At 38.0% G+C, this 25,250-nt stretch overlaps 1 protein-coding gene across 1 annotated transcript in view; it reads right to left on the bottom strand.

Moving 5' to 3' along the window:
* cacna1c (calcium channel, voltage-dependent, L type, alpha 1C subunit) overlaps positions 1–25,250 on the bottom strand; it is a 175,725-nt gene that overhangs the window by 81,587 nt on the left and 68,888 nt on the right. The gene's annotated exons all lie outside the window — the stretch shown is intronic.

The following is a 25,250-nucleotide window of genomic DNA, read 5'->3' as shown; positions in this document are numbered from 1 at the left end:
TTCAGCTTCATTAAAACTTTCTTTAGAAACTTTCTCTCTAATGCCTTTGGTTTTGTGCAACACTGTCTGTGTGTCTGCACTAGTGGCTTGTGAAAGCTGGGCTTGCACGCCAACATTAGCGTTTGATTGAATCATTTAGATTGGCTCAGCTCTGGACCCCGTGTGAGTGTGTGTCTACCAGTGACCATGTGAGAGTTGGCCTCTCATTAACCATCCACCCAGTGTTGCAATGTAAACTCCCGCTGAGTCTGGCATGTTGACCAGCTCTCACATTCCATGCCTTCATCATTATCAGGCTTTGTATCTTCTGCTTGACTTTTCTAGACTGTTTCTCTCTTGCCTGTGACAAAGATGCCTAACTATGAAACGCAAGATGAACCTTTTTCTTTTCCCCTTAATAATAATAATTTAAAAGACATATTTATCCTGCTTATTCAGATTTGCTCAGCTTCAAGAACTGAATTTACAGTCTGGTTAAAAACAAGAAAAAAAAATCTTGGCACTGAAAATGTTTTTAGGTTTAGATTTATATGAGAGCATGACAAACTAGACAGTGATGTCATAAATTGGAACTTTGTGTAGCCAAGAAGAAATCAACATGGCGGCAAAAATTAAACAGCAGCACATTGTAAAAGCTTTGTGTTTGTTTTATTCTAGGCTGTAGTAAGGTACTTATATTTAAACAATGTTTAAGAAGGTTTGATGTTGTTGCCACTCACAAAGCCATAGATCCTGAGTTTGTCATAGTGATGATGAGTCACTGATGTGGACTGCTGGCATACAAGCCTCAAATGGACTGACTCTTGCATATTGCTTTCTGTTTATCAAGGCATCTTAAAATTTCCATCTCTGTGGGAATGAAACAACCTTTCTGAGTGAAAGCATTGAAAAGTCTTAGATTCTGCATAAATGCCATTTGCAAAATGTCATTGTTTTCTGAATATCATCAGAGCAATAGCATTATTGAGTCACAGTTTATGCATTAAAGCTTCCCTGAATACTATTTTATTTGCCTTTAAAGCTTTGAACAGCATGACAAGTTGGTTTCTTACCATTAAATTTAAAAGCTTGCATACTGTATTTGCTAAGCTGTTACAGTTTACACATGTTTTTATCAAATTTGTATACCTGTGATGTTTGACATTCAATCATTTGCAGGAAAACTTTTCAATTTTAGAAGTTAATTCAAACCGGAAACTTAGATGCTTTCATTGTGTTATTGTTACAACTTGCAAGCCTGCTATGCTGTCATGTGCCACTAGTGTCAATGCTGTTACAATATAAGACCTGTGAACATAATGCTTCATGTTGTTGCAGGATGAATAATGCTAACTTGTGATTTTTTGTGGTATGTATAGGAGAAACAATTACAGAAATATTCTAAGGTCACATAAGCCCCTACACTACCTCAATCAAGCACTCTAGATGAGATGGTTTAGCTTGAAAGTAAACGCTACCCAGTTTAGCCTGCAGCTATGTGTCTGTCACACTAAGGATTAATGTCAGTGACAATCAATAGGTATTGAGCATCAACTGAAACTCATATATTAGACAAATCTGCATGTAGCCTTGCAGCTACAGCTAGGCTTACAAGAACTGATCCTGTTTTCGTGAAAATCAAAAGGATTTAAATTCAGATCAAGATTACATGTACTCTTGTAGAAACACGTGGGTTATATATCCATATGTATGCATGAGTAAGTATTATATATTGACAGAGTTGCTTAAAAGAGGTGATTCACTGTTCAGATAATCTCACTGATAACGGAATTTGATGTTCAGTGAAAATACTCAAATTAAACAAATCAGCTACAATACTGCTTTACAACTTCACTGACATTAGGACTGGGCTGCTGGTGTGTATGTAAACGTAGCCAATTAGCTAGGTTGGGTTGTTTCCCACATAAGACTTTGGAGATCTGCTTGTCACCATAGCAACCTGAACCTTCTTTATTCATAGGAAAAACATCGGTAGGACAAAGAGTCCTAATGGTTTGCTAGAGGGTGATGTCACAAGCTTGACCAGACACAGAGACACGCCTCTGGAGAGAGGACACACTGTACCTGTCTGGGCACAATGACATACAAATATATAGAGGCTCGGGCATACAAGTACACTGCCATGGACAGATATGAACATGCCCCAACAAAGTAACATGTGGAGAGATTGTAAAAATGAACCTGCCCTTCAGTCTGTACTCGTATGTAAGGACAAACCAATGAGAAACGCTGGAGAAGAGGAAGCAAACAAGAGCAACAGGAAGGAATAGAGGGCTTAAAATGAGTGCAGGATGTATGAACTGAGATAAAAAAAAGAAAAGATAAAGTGATAGGAAGCAACCAGGGAGCACAGCCCCAAAAGATAAGAGGGTCTATGACAAACTTCAGCTATGTTACATTCGCTTACTGCTTGTTGCAGAGCCTTTGAAAAAGACAATAACCATGGCTTAGATATTAGCATCCATCTGACTTCAGGATTAGTATCAGTAAATCAACAAGCTCTCAGAGTCATTAGCATTCAAATAATGTTTTTAATTATTACCTCTTGCTGTCTTTTTCTGTTCCCTATCTGTCCTTCAATACGACACCCCTACCTCATAAATCTTGTTCTCATTCTACTGCCTGCCCTTGTACTGCATCCCATCTGAGTTTTTTTTTTTATCACACTGACAGCCTTGTATCCATGAACACTATTTTAATTTACTTTCTTTTTGAAAAACCTCACTATTTTCCCCACTTTTTTTTTTTGTCTTTCAGCTTATCTGCTAAACATATTCACCTATAAACGCCAGCTTCTCCTTCCATTCTTTCTTCCTCCTTTTCCTCTAGAGCATGCCCATTAGTTCTGCTTGCTTGGTGTTCGATGGAGCCTGTCCACCACGCCGGCCCCCTCAGAGATGCCGTTGAAGCAGCCATGGAACCTGTGATTCATCAATCTTCCTACAGCTGGCAGGAGTAACTGACCCAAGGGGCAAGGTCTCTGCTGGCCACCTGGAGCCAAGATGGCTGTCAGGGCAGGAGAAGCAAGGAGAGGACAGGCAGGCGGCAGATAAGGGCGTTTACAATTAAAAAGAAGAAACAGATTAATGCAAAGAGGTAGAGGACAGAAGAGCAGGTGCTTGTGGAAAATGTATTAGAGGTGTTTGTGTAATGCTCTGCCTTAGATGCATTGAAGAGCACCTTTTTTCTCTCCTTATTCCAAACACAAACACTTTACTATTGTTTTATCAAGCAGTCAGAGAACATGAAAGACAAACATGGTGCTAAATAAGGGCACCAAGGTTAATAAGAATTCGACAAACTGATTTATTAGGGTTCATATAATACTCCAACATACCTTTAAGCACACACAACAACCACACACACAAGCCAGGCGCACACAAACACCACTCAAGACCACTCAAACTGCGTAACAACGTAGGAAAATAGATATGTAATGACAAAAATATGAGAAAGAGGATTTTTTTCTCAGTAGATCTGTTGTAGAAAATAGTATGTGTGCCAGTGAGCTTTAATGATTCCTGTGCCTGAAGCTTACTCTTTGAATGCAGATTTACTTAAACTGTTTGTGCCAAAAATATTGACTCTGGCACTGAAAAAAAAGAAGAATCTGTATCTGGTCAGATTGTTAGCACATCAGACTCCTTCTACAACCTGGTTTTACCATCATGTTGACACATTACATTCTCAACTAACCACGGCCTTTGTGTTTGGCCTCGTAGCAGTGTGACTGAGGAAGAAGAGGTTAATTGTCTTGCTGAAGGGGCGCTCAATCACACTGAGAAAAGATTTAGTTTGTAGTAGGTTGCAGACTGGGCTTTCACAGCTGGCTCATTTGATCCAGCCTGCCTCTAAGAAAGTTCAGCCACCATCAGTGTTAACTGATTTCTAGACAATTGAAAATCACTTTAGCTTGATCTTTCATGAGGAAGTATCTCAGGGCGCATTCACACTAGGATAGTCCGGGGGACTCATTTTGATTGGATGGGGGATTCCAAACATCTTCACGTTTTCATTTGGTTTGGTTTGCTTTCAAGTGAACCAACCCACCTCGACCATGTAATGCATTTACAATAGCTGCTCGCTAGAGGGCGATATTCTTCAAAATGACCACTGATTCAGAAGAAAGAAGAAGAAAATCTGCCTCACTGATTGGGCAAGATCAGAAGCGGCTTATTCACTGCAAGATAAAAAAAAAATGGACCAATATTAAATTTATTCAGGCTCTGGGTTTTTGTTCTTACTTTGGTGTTAAAACCAAATGCAGTTTTCACAAGAATCTGTCCAGTATGAGCCACAGGAGAAGCAGCAAGTTATCCGACATGTTGCACTATGTTACGTCCTACGTTACTTCCTCTCTTTGGTCCACTTCCCACTGTAAGTGCACCCACTGTTGCCAACTCCTCAATAAGAAAAGTAGCTATTGGCTGTCCTAAAAGTCGCCAGAAGTCGTTAAATGATATCATCACATAATTGGCATAATAACCCTTTTACATTTAGTTGTAATGGAAGCTGCTGTGGAGAGGAATGTCTTGGGAAAGGTAAAAATGAACGTTATTTTTTGTTTTTAAGTGCAGTTTTATTAGGTGTAGTATGTTTTTTCTTTAGAAGTTTGCAACATGTCACAGCACTTCTAAATTTTAAAATGTTTTCCTCCACACTCTTCATTAATAGACGTTACTATCTGACGGTAAGCCAGATGGCATTATCCAGCAGAAGCTTTGGACATTTCATTTTCAGCCTGGTCATGAAACAGGTGATCATCTCCTCGACTGCAGCTGAGAGCTGTGTGCTGCTGCTGCATGAGGACCAAGCCTCTTCTGAGTGCTTTTCAACAGGGGAGGAGCCTGCACAGCACCGACCCCACATTAAAAAGAGTAAACTATACGTTCTTTCATGTCAGTCTCCAAAAGTCTCCAATGACACCAGAAAAGGTCGCTAGATGTGTCGCTAGTCGCTTTTGTAAAAAAGGTCACTCGAGGATTCTGAAAACTCGCTAAATATAGCGACAAAGTCGCTAAGTTGGCAACACTGAGTGCACCAGACCAGAGTTCATTTGCAAGCAGGCCAGGGTTCGCTTCCTTGGTCTGCGTTTACACTGCTCCAAACAGACTGATCTATCTGTAGAAGTAGACCAGAGTCCGCTTAAATCGGACCAGATAGCGTTAGTGTGATTGCGCCCTCAGAAGCTTTCTGCAAATCAAACTTTTTATGAACCACATTTTTAAAAATGATCAGCACTCAGCACAAATTCATACAGTTAATAAATGTATAGTAACATTTATTGTGTTTCTGAATACTTATATTGCATCATATATCAAAAAGACAAACAAAATTCAGGGAAGCATGCACATAGAAACATGAATACACATACAAGTCTGCACATGAGGTCACTATTATGACACACATACATACAAGTAAGCAATGGAACTGGAGTCTATTTCATACAAGTGGAAGGGGCTAACAATGGTTACAAGACCTGAGGGACGCGTAGTTTCACACATACAAATAGACTCTGTCTCTTGTTTTCTCCTTGCATATCCCCTTGTGGGCATGGACTCACAGTACATTCTGTTGTCTGTTGTCATTGTTCAAAGCTTAGCAGGATTAGTACCATGATCAGCCACTTTTTAAAAATAAATATTTTCATATTTTTTAGCAGATTTTGACTTCTTAAGTGGGAGATCAGCTCTATAAAAAAGCTTAACAATGATTTTATTGCTTGGGAAGCTTTGAAGGTCCTACTGCTCTTCTGCACATTATCCACTGCAAACAAAATGTGGACATGTTTGCAAGTGTGCTTCTACTCTAGGTGTTTATTTGTCCTGGTTTTCCGGAGGTCCACTTAAAGCCATTCTTAAAGCTAAAATACAAAGAAATATACCATTTTATTGTGTGTATGTAACCTTTAGGAAATAATCTGTGAAAAATTGTTGTGCCAGTTTACAAAGATATTTAACTTCTTGAGTTCAACTGAATTATCATTTTAAATTAACTCACTAATGCAGACTAATGTTTATGACTGTCAGAGCAGCATGTTAATGCTAATAATTTTAGACTGAGATTTTAACACAATGAGTGTTTAATCTAGTCTAATCTAATCTAATCTAATCTAATCTAATCTAATCTAATCAATATTTTGATGCATTAAATCACTGTGTCTTCATATTCTCAACACATCTTGATATTTTTTTAAAAACTTTTTTTTTCTTTTGCAGACAGTCACACAAAAAAAACAAGATGTGAATGTAATACACTCCTTTGACTGCAGTGAGCTCACTCTAGATTGTTTTAAACAGCCTCCTTGGAGAAGGTTAACTTAGCCTTTTAAAACCAGCATGGGTGATTTGTGAGTCTCCTGTGAATTGGTAGGGCTTGGTTTCAGTCAAGCAAGCAGTAGCAAGATGTCTCTGCCCCATGTTATTTTGAATTTCGTACACTTTGTGTCATTTTTCCCCCTCCCTCCATTGTTTCCTTTTAGCCTCACACTCATACATCTTGAAGCTATCAGCATCTTGGCAGAGAGACAACAGAGAGCAACACACCACGTGGAGAGAGCATACCAACACACACACACACACACACACACACATACACACACACACACGTGTCTATAATTCCATTGTGTTAACTAGCTGGCAGAAAGCCTACTTTAGTGTTTCCAAGGCAACAAGTCAGTAAATTTAGTCGTATTGTTGTGCATTGTGAGTGTGCATGTGAGAGTGTAAATTCTTTGCAAACATTGTTTAAAATACAACAGAACCAAACATGTGTGAAGCAGTTGCTTTCTCCATTCAGATTCATTTAGGCATCATAATAATTATTAGCTTTAACAATAGCAAGCAGAATATTATTCCATTATTGCCACTGTTCTGAGGACATACCACTCAAATAATGTCATTTTTTAGTTTTTATTGCAAAGTGTAAAACCACTCATGTGTTTTCCAGTTTATTCCAGTTGCTAAAACACTAAATTGGCTTGCATAGCACAACTATATAAACTGACACACAGCGAGCAAAATCTCTTCTCAAGACTCAAAAACCCACATGTTTTTTGCTTTACACGCATTTTGCAGTTTAAAATGGCACTCTTTAAATACGCTGAATATGGTTCTCTGCATAAGACACAACAATCTGACATAAAATCACACGTTTGCCATTTCAAAACTCTGCCATTCAAAATTACACTATATGAGCTAATTAGTCGATATATGTGCCACCTGTCTAAACACCTCAGTGGTTAATTGTTACCACTTCAATCAGGAAGTAAGCGCTATTAAAAAAAAAAATAAAATAGTTGAAGATGTTGCAGAGAGAGGAAGATCGAGGGTGAGAATGAGAAGGGGAGGAAGAGTGAGAGGTAGAGCTGGTAAAGGAGTTAGTGGCCAAAGAAGACAACTTTCCAAAGAAATCAGAGCAGCCTTAGTTGATCATGTCATCAACTATGGATAGAGAATGCAGCCCAACTTCAGCCGTTATTCTGTCACCTCTGTCACCCGGACATTTAGACTGGAGTACAAGTATGTGACCAAAATTTCTTTTAGACTCCTGTAAACATTAATGCTGATGTCATACATTGACTGTACAGAAAAAGGCAAAGATAGGTCATTGTTCACGGCGCCATTACAGATGTTCCTGGCCAACGTGGTGGGAACATCACAATGTGCGCTGCCATCGCCAATACACATGGTGTTCTCCACGGTCATGCCATTGGACCATATAACACATCATATATTCTCACATTTCTGGACAGACTACCAGACCACCAGAGCGTATGAATGATGCAGACCATCAAAGAAACCGGTATGTTATGGTATCAGATAACTTGAGATTTCATCATGCAGCCCCAGTCCAAACTGATTTGCAGACCACCCACCATTTCTCGTGCAATACCTCCTACCATACTCGCCATTTCTGAACACCATAGAAGAGTTCTTTTCGGCATGTTAAGTATTTAAATAAAACCAGCATAGTAAGCAAAATTGTGTTTTAGGAATTGGAAGAAACTGTAGGACAACAATGGACAACATTTTTATTACCAGTATAAAAAATGTAAAATGGGTGATTTTCGCAATTGTAGTTAAAACTATTTATTGTATGGTAGAATTGAGAGCAATGATGAAAAAGAGTATAAAGGAAAAACAGAAGAATGAGAAATGAAGCTTAGATACAATTGAACATACCTGGTTTTTCTGGCCTGCGAGGGTGCATGTGCATATAATATAAGTTTTCAGTTGTGTTTGAGATTATTGATAAGGCAAGTTCATAGCATGGCCAGTGATGGAAAGTCCAAGCAGACATGCATGTGTGTGTGTCAAAGTGTGTGAGCATGGTTTACACCTTAAACTGTCTTTGTTTCCCCAAGTGGTAAGTAATGGAATTAAAGAGTCTCCACTGGCAAGTTCGGGAATCACATACTCAAAACAGGAATCACCCTTTCTCTCCCTCTTTTTGTTTTCTACTACCACTACACACACACACACACACTCACACACACACAACTCTCTCACTTGTACACATCTGGAATAAAACTAGACTTATCAGGTCTTAGGGAGGCTCTCACAAGAAGATGCTGCAGGCCATTATGTTAAATACTAAGTAAAAAAGCAAACACTTCACAATGTGTATTGAAGGATTATAGCGACATAAGAACACTCACACGTTATTTACAGTGAAGATGCATGGGGTATGAATAAATGGCATTATACATACTCTGCAGAAAGTTATCTCCTGTAGAAACCTCATTCTTGAATCAGAACTGCAGTGGCTTCTCATCAACCTTCCAGAAATCTACAGGAACCTCTTTTTGCATGTTTCTGAGTCTGTAAGTGTGTATACACTTGTATATGTGAGTGTGCATGCACCGTGTCCTGCCCTGCCCAGCTGTCTACCCTCTGATTTCATTTGCATGTACAGGCTACAAGAAAACCATGTGTTTGTACTCAAAGCAAAGTCTGCTTCCATTACTGGAATTTTTTCTTCTGTATCACAGCAACCAGAAGAAAATGTGATGACAAAAAGGATTTAAAAAAAGGGGGAAAAGGAGAGAAAGATGAAAGAGAAAGAACAAAACACCACTGATGTTTCCTGCTAAAATATTCAGATTACTGCTGCATGATGCATCATCCTGTCCTACGCATGCACGTACACTTACACACTCTGACATGTACACACACAGGAACAGGAGCCATTCCCAGCACCTCTACTCAGTTCTCCACAGAGGAACATGCAGGAGCTGGCAGCCATATTTGACCATGCTGAACTTCCTGTTAACTTGCTTTTCTGACTCATGGTTGTTTAATAATTCAAAATGAGAAATACGAAGGAAAAGCCACTAAGTAAAGGAGAGGGAGCACATTTTGCTGCTGCTTGTTTTGTAGCTAAAAAAAAAAAAAAAAAAAAATGACAATGGATCATCTCTACAGCAGCCCTTCCAAGACAGTAAAAATATAAATGAGCAAGACATACATTTAAAAAAATCAGAAGTCAGGGACAGTTTACTTTAGAAAACCATATTATAGCTGATGAGTTGAGATGAGCACATGCTGTCAACATAAAAATAACAAGTTCTTTAAAAAAATAAAAAAACACACATTGTGTGATTAACGTTTTCACCTTCTTATCTGCAATTTTTGGTACAGTCAACAAAACATTAAAATTCTCTACCAAGTCAAACAGATAGAACAGAGGAAATGGAAGAGAGAAGAGAAAATGACCTGTAACCATTTAACTTACAAAGCTTAGACAGGAACATGTGAAATTTGTTGCGAGCATCAGTCCTATATGCTCAGTCTTAGTAACATCCATGGGCAAATTTACTAAATTAGTTTCTTAACATGCAGTTTCTGAAATTACATCACAACAGTGGTTTAAAGGTGAGTTAAAATGAAGAAATTGCCCAATCTATCTCTCAGTGATGCAGTCTCAACAAGTAATTTGGTCATTTTGATTCATAAGGTCTTTTAAGGATAACACACGCAGTGCAAAGCTGTTTATTTCAGCCTATATTGATCATCACAGCTTGTACTATCACACTTGTCACACCTCAGCTCTGCTAGCGGAGATGGCTGAAAGTATTAAATCTAACTGGAAAACCAAGAGAGAACAGTAACCATAACAAGTACAAAACATATTCCCAATAGCTAATTTATTCCACTTAATTCTCCTTTTGATTTCACAGTGTCCTTATTAAACAAAAACACATACATTATTATTACACTCTACCTTTATACTGCAGGTTTTCCATTACAGATCATCTCCACTTGACTATACTGTCAGTGCCAGGTATATTTGTTTTCTTCCTCTGCTGCTCCAGATACTGCCTCCTCAATGCAGGTGGGATCACCTGATAATCATAGTGGCGCCACTGTGAAACTGCTGCGACAGATACGGGACACCAAAATTCAGCATGTATGTAACTCTGCCATTGAACTGTGAATGTGACCAGCTCTACAGACGTGGGAAACATCTTTTTGGAGTATAACTGGGGACCTCATGGTAATAAATACTCACACACACACACACAAATATGCAATTTGTGGGATATCAGACATTAACACAGTGTGCACTGATTTGCTAACAACTTTCATATATATATATATATATATATATATGTGTGTGTGTGTGTGTGTGTGTGTGTGTGTATAAAAATGTAAAAGTTTAGGTAGACAATGCAGTGAAATAAACCATAACTGCTGTCATTTCAGACTTGGCTGGTTCTGTGTACTCACTCTTTTCACTTTTATCCACTTTCCTGTCTCAGCTTCAGTATAGTGTGTATTTAATCTGTCTATCATTCAATCTTTGCCAGATTGTGATTGCACATGTTTATAACTTTCCAGATGTATGTTTTGCCTGCAGTTCAGACTACTGACTGCTTCTTTAATCATTTAAGTCCTTTCTTTTACATTATAAAGTATGTTTAACTTATGCCTAAGTTGTTTTTATTGATGCGTGTGTCATACCTGTGCTTCATCTTAACTGTTATATTGTCAGTCCTTCTCCAAATTTGTGATGACAGTGAATTGCTGTGGTGCAGTATTGATCTTCAGTGGGCAGATATTAAATATATACTCACATGCAGCAGCTTGATGGAAGGACACTAAGTGGAATATTACAAGACACACACACACAAAGCAACAATTGCAAGTCTAAAACTCTTCTACTCAGAATGAGTTAGAAAGATTTGTCCAACTCTTTGGTTTAACCATGTACTGAATAAGCTGTGTGCACTTATGCCCACGAGGATATTGTGTGATGAAATCATGATCTTGTATTTAAACAAAATGACTTACAAACAAAAAAAAAAAAAAAAATAGCACTATCTCTAGCACTACATGACAGCACCTTGGTCCAACTGGACTCACAGCAGTCTGACTACCACTAAATTATGATGTCCCATCTTGTTTGAATTCTTGTTTGAGTTGTTCTTACTCTCAAATGTAAGTCGCTTTGGATAAAAGCGTCTGCTAAATGACTGTAGAATAGAATAAATGATGTAACAAAAGAATGTATAGGCTGCATTTTGAGTTAAAGACACAAATATTTTGTATAAATACATAAACATGCTGAAAACACACACACACAGTCCACCACAGCTGTGACAGTGTCCCTCTAGAGACAAAGTGTGTCCAATCCTCTCTGTCTATCTAGGTCAGCCTCATATAAAACCCTGTATACCTCCCTCTCCATCTCTTTTCCTTTTCGTCTCTCTTCTCTGTCTCAACTTCTGGTTTCATTCTTTCCTCTTCTGTGTTTTTCTTTCTTTTTCCTATCAGCGTGTTCTTTCTCCTCCTTTCTTTCTTGGTGTGTGTGTGTGTGTGTGTCCCTCAGAAAGGCAGCCAACAGTTTTAGCAGAGTTCCATTTGTGCTCCTGCCAAAGGATAAAGTTGCACTTTTAGGGAAGGAAAAATAACTTAATGCAGAAATAAAGCAGAAAAATGGCCTGATGTTAATATTTTGCATAGCAGTTAGTCACATTAAAAGGGTGAAAATCATATTGATTTGACAGGAGAAGTTCGTACAACAAATGACACAAAGTAACTCTACTCTGTCAAAATGTTAGTGCAGGGTACATTTATATAACAAGACGTGAAGTTTTTTATGCCCACTGGACAAAACAGTTGGAAGTCAAAGCAAGTGACAGTAAATCAGAGCTGGTCCCACTCAGGGTCACTGTTCACACAGGTCAGTGCACTACAAAGACTCAGAGACACACACACATTTACAAATGTCACACCTAGAAGCATTCAAGCAATACAGAAGTTTGAATGGCCAAAATTTAGGTTATTTCCAAAAGGAATTTGACACCCCGTTGTTGGAAAAACAATATTAATCATGAAAATAAATCCCTGTTTAATAACCTGACTTATACTACCATGCTGTCTTCCACAAACTGAAGCCAGTCCAGGAAGCTATAAGAAAAAAAGTGTTTAGGGAGAAGAAAGCTGACGTGATGATCCTTAGAAAGATGTGCAAGAGTAATCTGGTCCAACATAGGCTTTCTTTAAGTGAACACGCTTAACTAATCATAACCATGGCGATGTTAATATGCGGTACATATTGCTGGCTATCAACTTACTCAGTCAAACCAGGCGTTCTGACTCTGGATGTGTGTGTATTCATGTAAAATGGGCAGAGTTGCATAAATATAAAATATTTTATTGTTATAGTGGACATAAAAAAGGTGGAGGGGGTGAATAAAATTATTTTAATAGAATAGGTCAAAGGCTATCTCACTGTCCACAAACCAGTGTCTTTTCTTCAAATGGTTTTCATCTTCAAAGAGAAGTGATCGATATGTTGTTACATATGTTGATGGATTATTTCATCAGGTTAGGTTTCCAGGTGATACGATCTAGTAAAAGGTAAACTAGTTTTGTGATACAAAAATCCAGACGTTAATGGTCAATGTTCATTAAAGAAATGTTGTTCCATAAAATTCTGTCCTCACCTATCATCTGACAAAAAAATCTACCTGGATAAATTCAGATCTGGAGTGGATTTCTACCAGAAGGCCATATCATTTCCTTTCCAAATTCAACAACCATCATGATGAAATCACTGGAGAGCCAGTGGAGAGGTCCATTTGGCTAGCAGCCTAGACAGATGGACTACAACACCAGGCTAGGACAACAACAGGCCTTCAGGACCGTTGAGGCGAAGCACAGACATATACCACATGCGAAACACACGAACCACAGGGAGATGGCCAATCACATCGACTTCTCTGCCAAGGTCAGTGACCAGCTGAGACAGAAAGATGCAGGTTGTGTGTGTGTGTGTGTGAGCGTGTGTGGTAAGGTTCTTCTATATTTCTTTTAAATATAACTGTAAAGGTAAAACTATGTAAATATAAAATAAAAAAGCATGCTCTGCCTTAATTGTATCATTATTACACCACATTAGTTATTAAGAAAAATTTGTTTTATCTTTTTAACTATATCTCTGTTCAGTGCTTTTCCATGTTCTACTGTTCTCTTCCTTTTTTCCTGACCTATTAATACAATTTTATCTGGTTAAGAAGGTGGTAAATCAGAACAAGCCACTGAGGATTGATGAGAATCATAGATGACACTAAAACCTGTTGAGGTAATTCCTCTCCAATTAGCCTCTCTGTGATATGAAGTCCAGTTAAAGAGCATGTAATAGAAGATGAAGCCACTCAGAGGTGAAGCCATGTTACATGCAGAGCTCAGCTGATCCCACTTAAGCACTGCAAGTCACAAACGCTCCTAATAGTACCACTACTACATCACTACAAGCACTGGAACAGTGTTTCTCTTTGTGATTTACAGAAATAGTCCTCTCCAATTAACTAACACTTAATGACAATTATGGAAAGCAATGGATGTCGGTGTTACCATACACCAGTCATTTTTTAAAAAATAGAAGCAATCACACCACTTGTATTTGAGAATTGAATTTGTATTGAATTAGAAATACGGGCTACAGCTGACAATTACTTTTCATTACCGATTTCTCTCTGATTATTACTGAATTAATGAATTAGTCTTTTAACCATTAGCATTTCTTAGAGCAGAAAGGCATAAGGCATGCTAAATTAGTATGACCAACCACGCGGAACCATACAGTATTTGCTTTACTGCAATATCAGACAGTGAAACACAGCAAAATTATTTAAATTATTTGTCTAATTTAACAATAATGCACTTTAACAAGTACAAAAACACATTTTGGTAATGCAGCAATAAGTGCACATGAGACGAGACAATCTCTTCCATCTTTCTTTGCTTTTGACTCATTAAAATGTCATGGTGAAGAGACTCTCGCTCTCTTTCTCTCACTCTGTCTTTTTGTCACTTGTTCACCTTCTTTCTCCAAACATGGTAAACAGAACAGAGCTGCACCACTACAGGCTGAGAATATATGTGTCTGCCTGTGTGTGTGTGTGTGTGTGTGTGTGTGTGTGTGTGTGTGTGTGTGTGTGTGTGTGTGTGTGTGTGTGTGTGTGTGTGTGTGTGTGTGAAACTGCTGAGTGGTAGATAAACATCTCTCTCTGTCTCCCTTGGACACACTGCAACTAAACCCATCTTCCTTTCAGCCAATCTCTTCCCTGCAACATAAAACAGTAATGTCTTTTTGAATACTGACAAAGAAATAAAACAAATTGAAGTGTACTTCACAGATAACTGATTTGACAAACAGACCTTCCTCTTAAAGAGCCAAAAAGGCAAAGCAGGAATGTAATCTTAAAGCAAAAAGTAGAAGTTCAATACATTACAAGCTTTAATAGTTATTAGTTATGAGATAATAAAAAAGTATGTTCCCCATCAATAAGCAAGTCTGTCTGCCATGTGAATTCTAAAACAACGCGAATGATCAGCTAATCGTAAACAGTACAAAGATAGCAAATTTAAAGCAGAAATCTTGATTTTTAAGAATATTGGCTTTTTTAAACAAACAAAAACTCAATAATCATTTAATGTTAAAATGCACACACGCATACCAGGTGGAAAATCTCAGGTATAATTAGGTTAACTGACAACAGGTTAGTAATATGACTGGGTCAGAAAAAGCCAGACAGACTGAGTCTTGTGTTGTTAACAGTTTGAGATCAATGGCGAGCAATGTAAAAGTGCAAAGAATTTGGGGATTTTATCAAAAGCAGAGAATGATATAATTAAAGGGTTTAGATAATGCGGAAACATCCCTGCTCTAAGGAACAAGGTTAAAAAACAAAAGTGAATGGTCATGATCTTTGAGCCCTCAGAATCACTGTTTGGGCTCTGGAACTTTTCTGTAAGCCATTGTCAGTGAACAAAAACTGTCAAGTATTTTATCATTTTAATGCTCCTCTATGCACAGTGGTTAGCACCGCAGCCTCACAGCAAGAAGGTTGCTGGTTTGAACCTTGGCTGGGGGGGAGGTTTGAGCAGTGGTCTTTCTGTGTGGAGTTTGCATGTTCTCCCCGTGTATGCATGGGTTCTCACTGGGTTCCTCCGGCTTCCTCCCACCGTCCAAAGACATACATGTTAGGTTAATTGGTCACTCTAAATTCTGACTAGGAGTGAGTGTGAGCATGAATGGTTCTTTGTGTTGGCCCTGCGATGGACTGGTGACCTGTCCAGGGCATACCCTGCCTCTCACCTGCTAAATGCTGGGTTCCCCAAGACCCTTAATGTACCAAGGGGTATAGATGATGGATGGATGTTTCTCTAATAAAAATAAACTAAATAGAATATTGCGTGATGTAAACTGGCCCCAGGCAACATTCATCCCACCAGTGATGGATGGGGTTGGTTGTTTACATTAGTGGGAAAAAGTACCTCTTTAAACACATGACTCTATCACTAAAACTTCAAACTTTTGCAAAAAAAAAAAAAAAAAAATTAATTACTTCCCAAATTATTATTATGAGTTGAGGTATTAAGATTTACCTTTGCTCAAAATCCCGAAACCATGAAAAATAACTCAAATGCTCTGACACTTCTAATAACATTTTAGTTTTTTTTTTTCACAACAAATAACTTGCTAACTCTGTAAAAGTTATTTTGTGCATGCATGCATGGCTACACACTCTCTGTGTGGACCAGATGTCACATACGTCCTCCCATCTCTGCAATTGTGAGGCTACTAAGTGCCATCACCAAGGAAACCAGCCTGTTGCCAGGTAGCAACACACACACAGAGAGAGAGAGAGAGAGAGAGAGAGAGAGAGAGAAGAGAAGAGACAGAGAAAAATACAAGAAATAAGAGAAATTAGTAAAAAAAAAAACCTTTGCTTTTTAAATGACACTTTAAAACTTAGAACAGTTTGCTTTGAGAAGTCAATGTGTGTCTTTTTTTCTTCAAGTTTTTGGCATTTTTAGAAAAGTTTCTGGTTTCTGTCTAGTTCTACACTTTGTATTGTGGCTGGGGCTTGTGTACAGTAGAGCTAACAGTATGCTAAGTAAGCTTTATCCTGTCAGAAGGTAAATCAGCAGGTGTGGAACACACAAAACGTATACCTGGTAATTTCATCTATCTGCCTTCCATTTTTGTTAGAATAATTTCCAAAGTTTGCGAGGTCTTTATCCTTTAAGTTCCCGCATATTGATAAGGGTAGTTGTGCGACAGTTTGACTTAAAAATTAAATCTGTTTTCAAGGTTGCTGAAGTATTAGAATTACATTAGTTTAACACTCATTTTACAATATACTTAATACACAGACAAGGTCACATTACAGGTCTTAACCAACAGGAATGGAGACTAGCACTGTCAGTCTGCCAGCTTTCATTAGGAGCTGAGCAGATGAACACTGTGTGGTGAAGATGTTGCTGTGCCTGTGTGCGAATTATCTTACAGCAAGCTTGGTTGATCTTTAAACACTGACATGCACATGTTTATTTGATTAGTGTTGAAATGAAGCGGCAGAGACTGGGCACAAAGAAGAAAATAATACGAAGAGCTGAAGTTAAGTGGAAACCACGTTGTAGGTTTATGTTCCTTCATGAGTTTTAATTTCAGAAAAATTAACACATTCTATAAGAAATCTGAATTTCTTTCCATTTCATTTCAGTGTGATATATGTACATTATTTCAAGCACAGCAATAATAGCCCAGTAGTCTCACTCAATATGCCCTAAAACCTCAAGCCTTAGTGCCATCTTTCAAGAGACAATCAGTTGCCAAACATAGGGGATCAACCACTGAGGTCCCAAAACATGACACAGCGGATTTGGACTTTTAATATGACACAGCATGTTTACACTGCAGCAGAGCACAGAGAGAAAAAGGGAGGGGACTCACCAGTGAATTGAAGATGGCATTTTAATTAGATCAGGGAGCAGGCACGGAGAGAAGTTGAAAGATAAGAAGCAGAGAGAAGAGAGGATAGGAGCAAGAGGAGAAAGAAGAGATGGAGCATGCTTTTAAGTTTATATTACCCTGTTAGCCTTTGGCTATATAATTAGTGAAAAAATCATATCCTTTTAGAGCTGTCCAATTATCAGTTGTAATATTGTACTGGGCCAAACAGGTTGCCTTCTTTCAGGCTGCTTTTACAAATGGTTTGTGTGATTTCTTCCAAAAACTAAAGACAAGGATATTATCCTATGAAATCCTGAGCCCACCAGGGCAATGATAAATCAGTGATGGCACTCTGATTGTGGTTTTGTTTTTGTTTCTTAAGTGATTACATGATTGAAAAAATCATTTTATTTTACCATGATCAATTCACTGCTAATATTCGTAATAACAAGAACTAAGTCTAAACAACCAATGAGGCCCTGTCATTAAATGTGATCCCATTTCAGACCTTTTTATTCGATTTAATCAGCGTCATCAGTGGTCATCGTATGGGACAGTAGGCTGTTAGTGTTTATTCCTCCAAAGGGGGCATGGTGGAAAAAGTTTGAGAACCAATGCATTAGGAGTTTTATAGGCGTTGTCTATGTCTGTCTATTTTAATGTGTATTACAGGAATATTGTATACAGGAGGTTTTTCCTTTTTCTTTTCAGTTTGCACTGACATCCAATTAAGAACTTTAATATTTTGGCCTGGTCTTTATGTCACAAATGACTCGAAATTACGCTTAACTTCAGAGATAATTGAAAATCATTGTGTGGAGATAAAATCTTGAACTATTACTATAAAAAAATATGATCAATATGAGGTTACACCACATCCTTCATTACACTCTGCTTTACTTTTATTTATTTAATCAAAGTGGACTTAGTGCATTGCATTAAAACCCCAGGAGTGCATTATTTATTTACTCATGCTAAGCAAATATTGAAACTGTTTATGCCAAGTTTAAAAACTATATGCTATATTATATTCCAAATTCACTTCAGTAAAACTGTAATTTCATTTTTTTTTAAGTTATTTCTTAATGGTTATTAAAATGGTACCTTAGGCTATATATTTGATAATCTATTATGTGTCATGTTTCATGATTTTGGTTTATAGTCTGGTGTTTGTCATGTTTAGTTTCTGTTTAGATCATGGTTTGGGGTTTTTGGTTTTGTCATGTTTAGTTCAGTTTTCCTGTTTTTTTCCCTCATGGGCTGTGATTTCTGTCTCTGGCTCATTAGCTCACCTGGTTTGATTTTGATTCACTTCACCTGTTCTCAATTTGTTCCCCTGTGTACATATACCTGATCGTTTCAGTTCTTTCCTGTCAGCTCCTTGTGGTTTACTCCCTGTTGTGTGTGGTTCCCAGTCCTGAGTTTGGGAAACTAAAACCTTGTCCCCTACACCTTTCTGCCTCCTGCCCTGACCACCTGCATTTGAATCCTCACCACCACCACTGCCAACACTCCTGACATGATGTAACCAAGACTCTGACCCAAAGAGTGTGTGATGACCCTAAATCCAGCATTTAATGTTATCTTTAAAGCTGATACGAATGTCCTAGATTGTGAATAATATAACTATAAAAGGGTCTCATTTTAAAATGTACTCAACAAAACATTGAAGAAAAAAAAACAAAAGCTTAATTTTCTATACTAGTCTTGCAAGTGCTCTCTAAAATCAAATGAGAAAAGCAGACTTTGACTTTTACGAAAACAAATACATCACTGAAAAGGTCTTCGTCTGCAGAATAACATGTCAGTATGAACACTCTACATGGCTCCTTTGAAAAACTGAGTTTTGAACCTTGACTTCAGATCATATCTGAAGTCTTATACTTTAACAACTAATGGCTGATGTAATTGGACCAGAAAGCTTTTGACCTGAGCTGTCAAAAAAAGATTAAATGTTTTGCTTCTTTAAGTTCGATGCAATATGCTACTATCATGTAATCACTACAATTCCTTATAGCAGCACCGTGCAGCTGAAAACAAATCAGCGCCATGATTGTAGTTCTTCCAATTTTCAGAACAAGATTGGACAATAAGGTCACAGAATGATTTATCTGTGACCTACAGTACCAGTCAAGAGTTTAGGCACACTTTCCTGTTTAATGCAAAGAAAAATGTGTGTCCAAACCTTTGACATATGGTTCCCTTTGGCAGCATCTGGTTAAAATAGGAAAAGAACAACTTTTTGTATGATATTAATAAGTAATGAGAATATGTTGTTTCTTTACATAACTAACAAGCTACTGCAAAAGTTAAGATGTCTAAAATAATCCAAATGTAAGCTATGTGGGCCTATTCCTATTGTGTATAAAAACTACATTTAAAAAACTACAGTAAGAAAATTGACCTGTATAAGCAACTATAGTGATAATGCAGAATTTTCATACTGAAAAAGCATCTCTCAAAACATCTCTCAGGAATAAAAATTATTAGCCAAAAGAAAATAACAGAAAAATATCATGGTACAGCACCCCCATCCGTGTTTCATCATCAGCAGACAACACCCAACTGTTGTTAAATAAAAGAAAACATAAAAAAAAGAAGGAGAGTTATATTTGACAAGAAGTCTCAAACAAAGACAAAAAAGAAATATCCAAATACAGTCATTGATGATGCATTAGTTGCCTGGCAACAGAAAAGTTTGGCTTGAGTCTCACTGTCAAGTCATTAAGGCTGTGAAAGAAACTGCATTCTTTTATAACTTCAGTGAAGTCAGAAGAAAGATGGAGATTCACTGCAAAGCAACTTCACGCAGTTAAGAACCTGGATAAGAAATAGCAGCTCATTAAAAAAAAAACCCAGTAAAGAACATGGATGCTTTGGATAATGTTTGCATTGTGGACACGTAGTGTGACACTGCTGTATGCATCAAATAAAACCAGTAACACATACACCCTTATAACTTACTTTCAAATGTTGCATAATGATTGACCAGCCAGCAATGAGAATCAGTCTATATATACATATATACCATTGCAGGTGACAGACTAATAAGTTTCTCAAATATCAAATGATCAGATTTATTCACAAGAGCTGCATGATGGTTATCATGATATACACAATGATGCAGTCACACGCTAATACGCTTTCAGCCTGGAAATGGACAACAAGCTTGCAATTTGCTCAGGGGCTTTGGTTAATCCTTGCTCCTGAGATAAGCCAGAATAATAGAGCAGCCTTTCTCTCTGGTGCATGAAGTGCACTGTACCTCCTTCAGGGTATTCACAGATTCAAACCTCACAGATCAAAAACTCAAGAGGCTAAAAGTTGTTACAACTCAAATAGCATCTCGATCTATTTGTGTGTGCAGGATGAGCTACATATTTCTCAGCACAACAAGCCATCTTCTGAGCTGGACAAAAACCACAGCAGCTAACTGTTAGTTAAGCGTCCAGGGACCATTTACAACATCAAATACTGCAGCTGTTGTATGTCATATGTCACATAAAGTGTTATAGTCATTCAATCTGTTCATAAAGTCTATTTATCTAGTGTTCTTAACTTTAAGATTTATTTAAGTGAAAGTAAGTCATTTAACATTTTGCAGTTTGGGGGAATTATCAAAACCTTATTAAAGAAATGTGTGAACCTTAAAACTAAGTGGATCTGAATAATTTTATTCATATTCATCTGCAGGGGTCAGATAAAGATTTGCCTTTAGGACAGTGGTGATGCAACCCATTACTGTAGGGGGAGCCCTAAAGCAAAAACTTGCTAGACTGTCTAGTGCAGCAATAATAAACTGTGCCTCAAGGGCTACAATTCCGCAGGTTTTAGGTTCTCCATCACACCTGATTCCAACGAAATGGATGCAACAGCTTGTTGTCAAGTCCTACACACTGACCTTTTAGTGTGTGTCAGATGTGTTGAAGCAGAAAAATGTCTAAAACCTGCAGGACAGTCTCCCTCGTCATTTGAGATGTCTGATTAAGAGAGTTAAAAAGGCAAAACATTATTTTAAATATATTGCAAATCTGAATTGGCCTAGAAAACTTCAATTGGGCCACTGAGGAATTTACCTGTTCAAATCAGTTTTCAAATTATATTGCCACAATCTTCTTGGTAATGATCAGTACTTTTGATGTTTGCATTGTCTGTGGTGAAAAGTTTAAACACAATTTCTGAATTTAAAAATACTTGAAATCCAACCTGCAACGTTATCTTCCAATCTATTAGATAATCACAATGAACTGTTTCAAGTTACATAATATAGTAGTATTTATACACTTTTTAAAGCTTGCTTTAAATCTAAACCATCCTAATCTGATCAGCTTCACCTCCCTCTTTGTCATCTCTCTCTTCTACCATCCAACTCCTAACAATCAGCTACATACTATCTGCATGCCATTTTTTAACTCTCCCACACACATCAAAGTCTTAGACAGGCAGACTTGGTGATGCTAAAAGCTAATCGCTAACATGTGGAGCCATGTGCTGTTTAACCGTCAGAGTGATGAGCTATGAATATGTGCAAGAGAATAGCTCCAGTGAGTAGAATACGGTGACTTATGCTGCAAATTTATTACAGAAAAACTCAGGAACCGGGAGTGACTTTTATAGGTTTTGTGTTGTAGGCCAGACAGCATTCTAATTCTGTAGGTGTGACAACTTTGGCTCCGGAAAAAAAAAAAAAATACAAACAAGATTTCAATCTGGTTTTTTTTTAAACCTACAGAACAGGTTACTGCAAAACTACAATACCTGTAAGAGTTAAAAATATATAAAACTACACTGGACTGGATACTTTTAACTTTCATGTGAACTTATCTCTGAGTGACACTTTTTCTTCATGAAGGTCCTGGTTTAAAACATGGTCCTTACAGACCTACAGCTGGCTCCTCATGCAGCTAATGCAATAAAAAATTTACTACAAGAAAACTGGGAGGCTAAACATATTTTTAGCCCCCCAACATCTGCTCAGCAAGCACGACTAGTTGGTTGCATGTTGTAGTCCCCCCCCCCCCCTTTTTTTTCTCATTGCGTAAATGTATGCATGCCAGTGCTAAGTCCAGCTTTGAAGTGAAAGGCTATGTGGGCACTTAAAAGCCTTTTATATAAAGTGAAATCTATTATTCACAGCAGTTAATAAGAGACAGCCTTTGCTATGTGTGTTTGTGTATTGTGCACTCTCAGTAGAACAATGTGTGGGTACTCTGCTAAATGTGTGGGTGGTGCACCCCCCCCAAAAAAAATATGCCAAAATTCCCTGCAATTTTTTCCTGTTGCTATTCACTATAACATCTGAATAATACCTAACGATAGACAGGCATATTAGAATGAAATTCTACAACCAGTGGAAATATCATATGTCCCCACTGTGGGACTGTCTTCCAAGATGTCAATGCACCCACAGGACAAGGTTTTATTAGACTACCTCCAGAATCTGGGAGCGCAATGGATGGGGATTCCTGTGAGTCCAGACCTCAACTCAGCTGAACACTTATGGGCTCACCTTTGGTGTGGTGCACGTGTCAGACTAACCAAGACAGCCACGTTGGTTGACCTTCAGCGATTCCTGGTTAAGGAATGGGATGCCATCCCACTGCTAAATGTGGCCAGCATGGTGACCAACATGGGGAAGAGGTGTCAAACTGCTGTGACTACATAAATAACTAAAATGTAAAAATTGCCAATATGTGTGGTTTATTTTATTTATTATTTTTTTATTATTATTACTGCGGGAGAGTGCAATCATCCAATCCACAAAGCATCCCAAAACAAAGAATATTTCAGGGGATTTTGGCATAGTTTTTGGGGACACTAACACATGTTTAGTGTTGCTCAATTCACAGAAGCAGGATCCTTACGAATTATACCTCATTGTAAGGGCTTTTTCATCAGATAAAAATATACATCTTATGTAAAAAATATTAGGCTTTATCTGTTAAACTGAACCGGTCAACTCTTAGCTCAGTTTGCACAGAGATGCATCCTTCTAATGTCAGTTAATCAAAGAGTCCAGCCTCATTACATAGTGACAGTCTCTAGTTTATGTGCAAGTCCTTTCAAAGCCTAAATCTCTGGTGGTTAAATAAAACCAAACAATGGTGTCACCTCTGCAAGAGAATCAAACCAGTGCCAAGGAATAAAAACAATTGTGTCTGTTTGGACTTCAGAGGTAAGATCATCCAAATTATTAATGAGGTACACACTCATGCATGTTGCAAGTAAAACACTTTGCGAAATCACTATGACAACAGGTTTGAGCTTTGGTGAGAAAGTCGTGGACCTCATTGCTTAGACCTGTGCTGCCCTCCAAACAAAAGTGCTCCAAACAATTGTTAATGAATTGACCATTGCGCCCACAGAGGTACAAACTTTCACTTTTTGTCTTTCACTTCTCCCTGTTTAATTCTAATTCAACCCTTCACAGACTTTCTTTCTCTTTCCACGTCTTTCTTTCTTCATCTCCTTTTACTTCTCCATTACTCCTATATTTATCTGACAGTTAACCCATCTCAAAACTTTCTAATAGCCAAGCGCCTTCTTTTTTTCTTCATTATAACTTCTTTGTTCCTTGATAGAACTCTCAATCCATCGTTTCCTCACCCCCACCCTCTGTCTAATACTCTGTCACTCTTGCTATCTATTATTCATGGCGCAGTCACAGTCGGCATTAAAGGACCTTGCAATATTGCTACGGCAACAACGCAGCAGAAGCAACCGCAATGGATCATGGGAAACTGGGTCACCTCCCAGGAGCAGGAGGGTGCAGGGGGTGCAACATAGGGAGGTCGTTGTTACACATGTGTATGTACACACACACGGACACACGGACACACCTGACAGTTGCCCTCCAAAGCAGCAGTATTGGAAAAGTGATGAGAGATACAGAGGAGGGATATAATAGGTCTGATCATGTTCATGCACAATCACTGGTTAAAAACAGTATGCGTGAGCTTCATGGTTGAATAGGATAGACACAGGGACTTATTCTCTAATACAGGGGTAGCCAACGTTGGTCCTCAAGGGCCCCAGTCCAGCAGGTTTTCCAGATTTCCCCGCTCCAGCACACCTGAATCCAAATTAAATGGATCCAACAGCCTATAAGGATCTCCACAATGACTCGTTAGTTTAAGTCAGGTGTGTTGGAGCACGGAAATCTCGAAAACCTGCCGGATTGGGGCTCTCGAAGACCAACGCTGGCTACCCCTGCTCTAATACTTATTCCCTTCACTCACACTGCACTGTGTGTAAGTTATGCAATGTTAACTATGTTAACTCTCTCTGGCTGCACAGGAGCCAAGGAAAAGAGATCATTTTACCCAATATTATGATTGTATAAGTTTACACCAAATTCTGTATTACTCAAATCCTAAATGTTGTATGACTTTCTCCTTCAGTTTCACATAGTATTTACTACAATATACCCTAATATTGTCCTGTGGTGACATAAATATCGAAAACAGAAAAAGCATAACATCCAAAAGTTGGATCCAACTATTCTGAAACAAATTCTTCTCTGCAGGAACTTGTTGGATATCATATTACAAACAACGTGTTGTATACATGTCAAAGCTGCTTAACTGTCTCTGTACAATTTATTTATTTTTTATGTAACTGTGATAGTTTTGTTACTCTGTAGTAAGTGCTTCTGTGTGGCCCTGAAAAATAACTGGGTGTAGAGATATATATGTAAAAATAATACAACAAGCACCTTTTTTACCATTTTTTCCACTTCAAAAAACACTTATGTAGCAACCACAAGCAAGACATTGACCTAAAGGAGGACCCAAAACTACAAAACAACCACCTTAGTTCATTAGAATTGACAGCTGTCTTAAAATTATTACACCACTTCCTGCATCTGGCAGATCCTACACCACAACAAAAACAGAAAAAGCACTGCTCCTTTAGAGTTCCTACAGTGGGAAAATCTGCTAAAAAAATTATACAACTACAAACATTACACTACATTATAGGATAGTGCATTCTTGTCTCGT

Source organism: Melanotaenia boesemani, chromosome 23, assembly GCF_017639745.1.
Source record: "Melanotaenia boesemani isolate fMelBoe1 chromosome 23, fMelBoe1.pri, whole genome shotgun sequence".
NCBI lineage: Eukaryota > Metazoa > Chordata > Actinopteri > Atheriniformes > Melanotaeniidae > Melanotaenia > Melanotaenia boesemani.
This window is presented reverse-complemented; position numbering and strand designations above follow the sequence as displayed.